Consider the following 7253-nt stretch of genomic DNA (forward strand, 5'->3'; position numbering starts at 1 on the left):
CAAAGAGGAAGGAGGGCTTTACTTACACAATCTTTGCCTCTATTCCATACAAGAATAAAAAGCATAACAAGAAAAGGCAGATATTCCAATAAAATTTCATCGCCTATATAGATCTTTGTGATGCTCAAATGAAAGAAGCTCCTTATTTTCCTTATCACCTTCACCATCCAACAACCTCAATTTCATCTTCTCTCAATTCCCATTGCACAACTATACTCTTATTAGAAACTGTAAGAAAAGTAGACCAAATAAAGTTAGGGGTCAGTCTGAGGTTGAGTGTTGGGTCATTCAATTGACCAAGAAGCTTCCAGTAAGAATGAACAATATGCAGCCAAACAATCCTAGATTGAATTGTGTCCTGTACAATTGCTGCACCCCTTTTGTAAGAAAAGCTGCCTCTCTCACTTGGGTGAAACATGTCCTTCTATGTAGAGAATCTTGTGATTGTGCAAAAGCAACTGTCTCTGTGTGTGTGTGGCTATGTGTGTGTGTGTGTGGGGGGGTGTGTGTGTGTGTAGTCACACACACACCCCCCACACACAGAGATGCATTATGACACACCACACACACAGAGATGCATTATGACTTCAATCTCAATTGTTAAGAGTTTAAATCAAAAGCTTTCTTTAAGAAGAATGAGATACATAATGTTATAAAAGACATCTAAGATGGGCCTGGAGTGGGAAGTAATCTAATAAAAAAAATTCTTACTTATGGTTTGGTAAATTCAAGATGCTTGCTGTAGTTAATACTGAAATGACATTTCATATTAACTCTTAATTATCAAGGGCAGGTCTTACGTTATGGTCTAGTAGACAGAACATTAGAAGTAAGAAAACTTGAGTTTCACTCTCAATTCCCTCCTTGCTTCTGGGATCCTACACTCTGCTGTATATTGTGTTTACGGGGAATCTTCAAAACTCTCTAATCTCTGCAAATACTATATATTTTGCAAAGAGAAGAGATGTTGGTGCACTTTTAGTGCATCAACGGTGCATAGACTAAATAATCCAAGGCACACAACACAGCGGTCTATAACTCCCTCCCTATCCCAACTCCTCTATGCCGGCCCAGGACATGTTATTTCAAGCAATACAAAAAATCCTAATACAACTGTTTATTTGGGTTGGTAACATATCTTGGCCTCTTCTGTGAGCACACTTCACAGCACTGTGTTTTATGGTGCAACTTCCAATATTGGACCAGAGTGATTCTTTGCATAAGCATGTTTCAAGGGCATTAAAAATACGATCTCTAATAATATCTCCTTTCCTGTTGTTTTTTTTTTTCCAGAGACATATAATGTCTCTCTCTCTATATGAAAGCCTTCAATGTTTTCAGGAGACATGCATTTAAATAAGGCTAAAACCTGGGAGAACTAAAATATTAGCCAGCTTGCACATTAGTTTGTCAACACTCATGGTTACTCACAAAAGATAGATTCCTGAGAGGAAGAAGGACCTGAAGAAGTATATCTTTATAAAGGTGACAGTGACAGAAAAAGATGAGAACATGAGCTGCAGCTTGATGGTCAGTGAAGATGGTAATCCTGACCAGTGAAGGCAGCAGACCAGTTGACAAGTGGGATGGTTTCACCTTAAAAGAGTAGAGATAGGGGCCGTCCTGGTGGCGTAGAGGTTAAGTTCACACGCTCTGCTTGGGCTGCCCGGGGTTCACAGGTTCAGATCCCTGGCGAGGACCTATGCACCTTTCACCATGCCACGCTGTGGCGGCATCCCACACGCAAAATGGAGGAAGACTGGCACAGATGTTAGCTCAGCAACAATCTTCCTCAAGCAAAAAGAGAAAGATTGGCAACAGATGTTAGCTCATGGATAATCTTCCTCACCAAAAAGAAAACAAAAAAAGTTAAGCATAGAGAGGTCAGAGCACCAAGAATAATCAATGCCATCACAAAAATCTTGTTTATCTAGCCCTATGACTCTCATCAGGGCCAGGCTACCCCTAGAGAATATTTTGGGAAGGGTTGGTATGCTTAGGTTTGTCACAATTATTGGGGGAAGGGAGAGCTGTTGACTCTTAGTAGAAAAGGAGCCCTACTTCAAGTAGAATTTTCTCAAATAAACCATACAACATGCAATACCCCACTGAACTAAACCTACAAGGAATATCAATCTGTAGGATCTGGTACATAATCACAACTATAAGAATTTCCAGCTAAAGCTCAAAGATTTAGAATAACATTGCTGTAGTGAATAATTTAATCATTTCATGTAGTCTGTCTCCTAATTCTACAAGTCACAGACTACAATATTAATAAAAAATAAAATTTAAAGGGCAATATTGACACTAAATCAATAATTTTCATTTTAGAAATATTTTGTCTGTTATTACTGATGATACGGTGGGTAACCTGCAGAGTCCCTTGCAGGAGAGTTCACACTAGTAACAACATGAAAATGTTCCATAAAGTAGTTTTGGAATTTTGATGGAAGTATGTTAACAATATTCACTTTCAGCTTTGCAAAATATCATAGTTCCACATTTTCTCCACTCCAACAGTCTATAATTTGACTTGGCATACTTTCCCTTCAATGATTACCACTATTTCCATCTTTCTGCTATCAAATACAAATAAGTCTCGTATGTAGTTATAATACTACTTTCAGTCTATCTTCATTCTTTCATTTTCCTGTGCTTTTTGTATGGAATATCTTCTGATATCTTTATTTGTCTTAAATCCAAATTTATTCATTATATAGACATGCAAGCTTCTGACTTCTTTAACATGTGTTCCAATGACATCGTCCCCCAACATTAGTACAGTGAAATGGCACATTTTATTACAAACTACTTTCATTGTATCACTCCTTTTCCTTACAGGTATATTCGGTAGCTATATTATTGATGAATTACATTTCAAGATACTAAGTGGGTAACATAAAATATTTGTTATTAAAAAAGAGGACAGAGTCTAAGAGGGTTGAGGACCACAGTTTGGTCCACAATGAGAATTCCAGTGAATGACAGAAGACAGAAAAATCACCAGCCTCTGCATTTACCCCTGTACCATTTTTCATTTTGTGACTATCACGTACAGTTGATACCGTGATGGCCAGAAAGAGTTAACACCCCTTACCCAACTCTCTACAAGGGAGCTGGATGAAGAATCTGGAGATCAAATTTCTAGTTTCTGCTCTGCCACTAACTACCACTGTGACCTTTAGCAGCTCATAGGGATCACTGAGGGCCTCCATTGCTTTAACTGTAAAATGAGGACATTGGAATAAATTACTTTTAAGATCTTGTCCAACTCTATAACGAAATGCATAATTTTGATCCTAAGACTTAGGCACTGATCAAAAGAAACTAATTCCTTTAATAAATGGATATAAAATATATCCTGTGGGTCTCAATTATATTTCCAACCACAATATTTCTTCTAAAATACTCACTCTAAAGACTCAAGTCTTTAAAAAAATGTCATGCCCTATCAAAAACAAAAATGTTTCCTAAAAAAAGAAGTACCTGTACACTTTAAGGAGTAAGCACCTTCATTATGAGAACATTGTCACCATTCTGAAAGGGACATCTATCTTTCTACTACCATTCTGCTCAATGCTGTAAAAGCTACAATTATACTTTTTGCTTTGAATTCTTGAAATAAAAATGATCTTATCTGCTTTTCCAATCATGTTTTTGGGCAGCTCTAACCTTCTTCACAGAGGTTTTCTCAATTCTTTCTAACAGTCCGCAGAACTAACAATTAAACAAAATGCATAGACAACTGAAGATTGACTATAAACGAGATGCTTAACAGCAAGCGCTATGGTGTGAATCAACTTCTTGTTCAAGTAACTATTTCATCCACAACCTATTTTGCCCGAGAGCTGTTGAAAAACACAATAGAAATCTGTTAAATTGGCAATCTTGCTGAACTTCAACTACTTTATCTACCCAGGTCCACGGCAACAGCAGATACTCAATAGCTTCTCTTGGAAGAAATGTGCGTTGATCTGGGGCAGAGGTGCAGAGATCAAATGGACCCAACTCCCTCTTCTCATGGCTTCTTGCTGTTTCCTCTTTTGGAAAGTACATACATATCACCTTAACACATACATGTGTGTATTCTTTAGGAAAACTTCATGCTTAAAAATTCAGTCTAGTAAAATTCATAAATGAGAATATTCCTATTTGGTTTTCAGGAGCACCCCACTATCATTTTTTAAAAAGATATTAATCACGCTTACATGTAAAGTTGGACTGAATTTCTCAAATTTTTTTTTTTTGAGCAAGATTAGCCCTGAGCTAACATCTGCTGCCAATCCTCCTGTTTTTGCTGAGGAAGCCTGGCCCTGAGCTAACATCTGTGCCCATCTTCCTCTACTTTATACATGGGATGCCTACCACAGCATGGCTTGACAAGTGGTGCATAGGTCTGCATCCGGGATCTGAACTGGCAAACCCTGGGTGACCGAAGCGGAAGGTGCAAACTTAACAGCTGCGCCACTGGGCCGGCCCCATGAATTTCTCAAATTTTGATGAAGGACTTTTATTTTTTCCAGGAACATGTCTAATTTTTAACACATATTCATCAAGCAGGTATACAATCAAGCCTTGATGTTCTTCCTGTGACTTAGATATAACCTACTGCAAAGCTGTCACACTAGGTTTGCTTATTTCTGTCACCCAGCTCGTTTCTGGGCAGGCTGCCCGTGTGTACCATCTCCTTATAAATCGGTTTTGTTGTTTGAGGTATGTAAGCTCATTTAAAAATTAACCTAAACAAAACAAAATAATTAGAAAGGCAACTTGCCCACAACAACAACGAAAATCTTTTTTAAACCAAACATGTAATACATTCCAAAAACAAACACAAATGACTTTTAAAATAACCATGATTTTGGATTATCTCTGCCTCTATTCCTCTCATTAACATGAATAATTCAGAGTGCTTGCTATACATGGTGAAAGTGTTTTCCTTCAATAATTCATTTTTAGTATGCAGAAAAATAAGAGGTAACATACTTATGTATTTCCAAAGGTTTATATTAGACCATATTTTTAAAGGCAACTTTACTTTCAAAATTATCTATAGTTTGGGTTCATTCCCTTCTGTGCTACCCTGGTTGTAAGAATCTTCTGTTTTCAAGGCCAGGGCAGCAGACAGCATGTAGCAGCTCAGCAGGAAGAAGCTCCACCTTTCTCTGGTTCTTAATATTCTTCAAGTACATATCAATTATCTGCAAAGTGTCAGCAAGACTGTCAATATCTTTTTCCTTAAAAAGATGAAAGGACTTTGGGACATCACACCTAGCTTTGAGTAAAAAGAATTTCCCAATGTTCTAGCCACACCGAAGGAACAACATATTTATTTGCAACTGAATTTTGAGTCATAACAACATCCTAACATTGCAGTTCTAGGCACAGCAAACATCCCTAAATGGGAAAGCATTCTTGGATGGGGGGGACTCAAAACCTCAAATCTTGCTCTAATGATGACTCGAACAAAATTAGGGATGTGAATTTATCTACTGATTATATAAAAACTCATCTAGATTCCCAAACACAAATATAAAACATATATCTACACAGACATTTCATTCATATCCTATATAATATCCTATATTATTCATATCCAATAATTGTGTGGGAGACAATGCGTATGTCTTAGGTCTACTTAATTTGGGGTTTGGAATATTAAGTTAGTCTCCCATTCTGTAAATTCTTCCTGGGAAGATGTTACATTCTTCTGGAAACCATACTAATTTTCTGGAGTCATGGGGCTGTTTAATGCACTGCTTCCAAGCACCAAATGCTGCCCCTGTGACCCGGAAGGAAGGGAAAGAATGTCATCAGGAACAGCCTGCAGCTGCACTAAATCTCAGCTTCTCTCTGCTAACAAAAAGGTGGGGGGAAAAAAAAAAGCAATCAGATTTCACTGGAGTATACAGCAGCCTTGGCCAAAGGCTTTAAAACTTTTTTGATTTCTTCTTTCATTGAAAATAGGAGAGGAGCTTATAGTGAAATAAGCCAAACACAACAGTTGCTGAACTTGGGTCAACATCAGATACCACAACAGCTTTCGGGATGTTAATGGAAATGTATGAAATGAGAATGTATATTTTGATACCTGTGAAAATAAAACACTGCACTTTAAGTGAGTGGGAGAGAACAGATGGTCGGTAATGATTTAAAACATTTATGTTTTTGGACTGTCACCAAGCCTCCGTATTAAAAAATACGGTGTTTAGTCAGTACACACCAACATCTACGGACAAGGTGCTCATTTTCTGGGGGATGCTACTGTCATAAAGGAGATAAAAACTGAATGAGGCAAAAGGAAAATTCTCCTCGTTTTCTCAAGGCATTCAACATCAGCTATTTCTTATTAATGATATTCAATCAAAATGTCTTCTGTGTGATGAGAGGATTTTAATTTTTCCTCAATAACGAGTCAACTCCAAGTGTCCAGGTATTGTGTTCTTTTTAAATGCACTGGGCAGAATTGCAATTTTGTTCTGTATATTTAATTCACTTTGACCGAAGCCCTTAAAAACCAATAATAAACCAAAAAGCAATAATAAAATCTGGGAGTCCAGGGTACTGTTGCCCGCGAAAAACAATAACGTTCTCCTTACCCTCAATTTTGTAGACAGGCATATGGTGTTATGATTATGTACTGGAATTGGCAGGTGCCAGGCCAACGAATCAGGAAGACAGATAAATATTAAATATGGTCACACTGTATTTTCCTGTGTATATGTGAGTCTAAAAGAAGCCCATGTTCTTTAAACCCAGTGGAACAGTGACAGTATAGATAAAATTGTGTATAGAGAGATTAACGCAATGTTTGAGGCTACAATGAAGAAAAAGAAACACTGGTAAATAATACCCAATTACTATAAAAACTGCGCAAGGAAAGTCCTATTAAACATCCCCAGTGTTTTGATTTGGTTCTGTTAACATAAAGGGAAAAAAGTCACACAAACACACACTCTCTATCATTTACTTGCCATCCCTTTCAAAACCCCGGGAACTATTCCGGAACAGTCTGCCTGTGGGAGGAGATGGGGTGAACCTGCAGGGAGAGCAGAGAGGAGAAGCGGCAGTTCTGGCTTGGCACCTGTGAACTTAGTTGGAAATAACTCCTGACAGGCACCAAACATAACACCTCTTAGCCTTCTAACAAAAACATGCTGCTAGGCAGGATGTTCAAACGGGGCAGAAGACAGAGGGAGCGGGAACCGTGTGAAAGTAACAGCAGCAGCAACAAAACAACCACGCACTTC

General features: G+C 38.0%; 1 protein-coding gene across 4 annotated transcripts in view; it reads right to left on the reverse strand.

The window, feature by feature from the left end:
* CHST9 (carbohydrate sulfotransferase 9) overlaps positions 1-7253 on the reverse strand; it is a 256656-nt gene that overhangs the window by 248397 nt on the left and 1006 nt on the right. The gene's annotated exons all lie outside the window — the stretch shown is intronic.

The sequence above is a fragment of the Equus przewalskii genome, chromosome 7 (genome assembly GCF_037783145.1).
Source record: "Equus przewalskii isolate Varuska chromosome 7, EquPr2, whole genome shotgun sequence".
Lineage (NCBI taxonomy): Eukaryota > Metazoa > Chordata > Mammalia > Perissodactyla > Equidae > Equus > Equus przewalskii.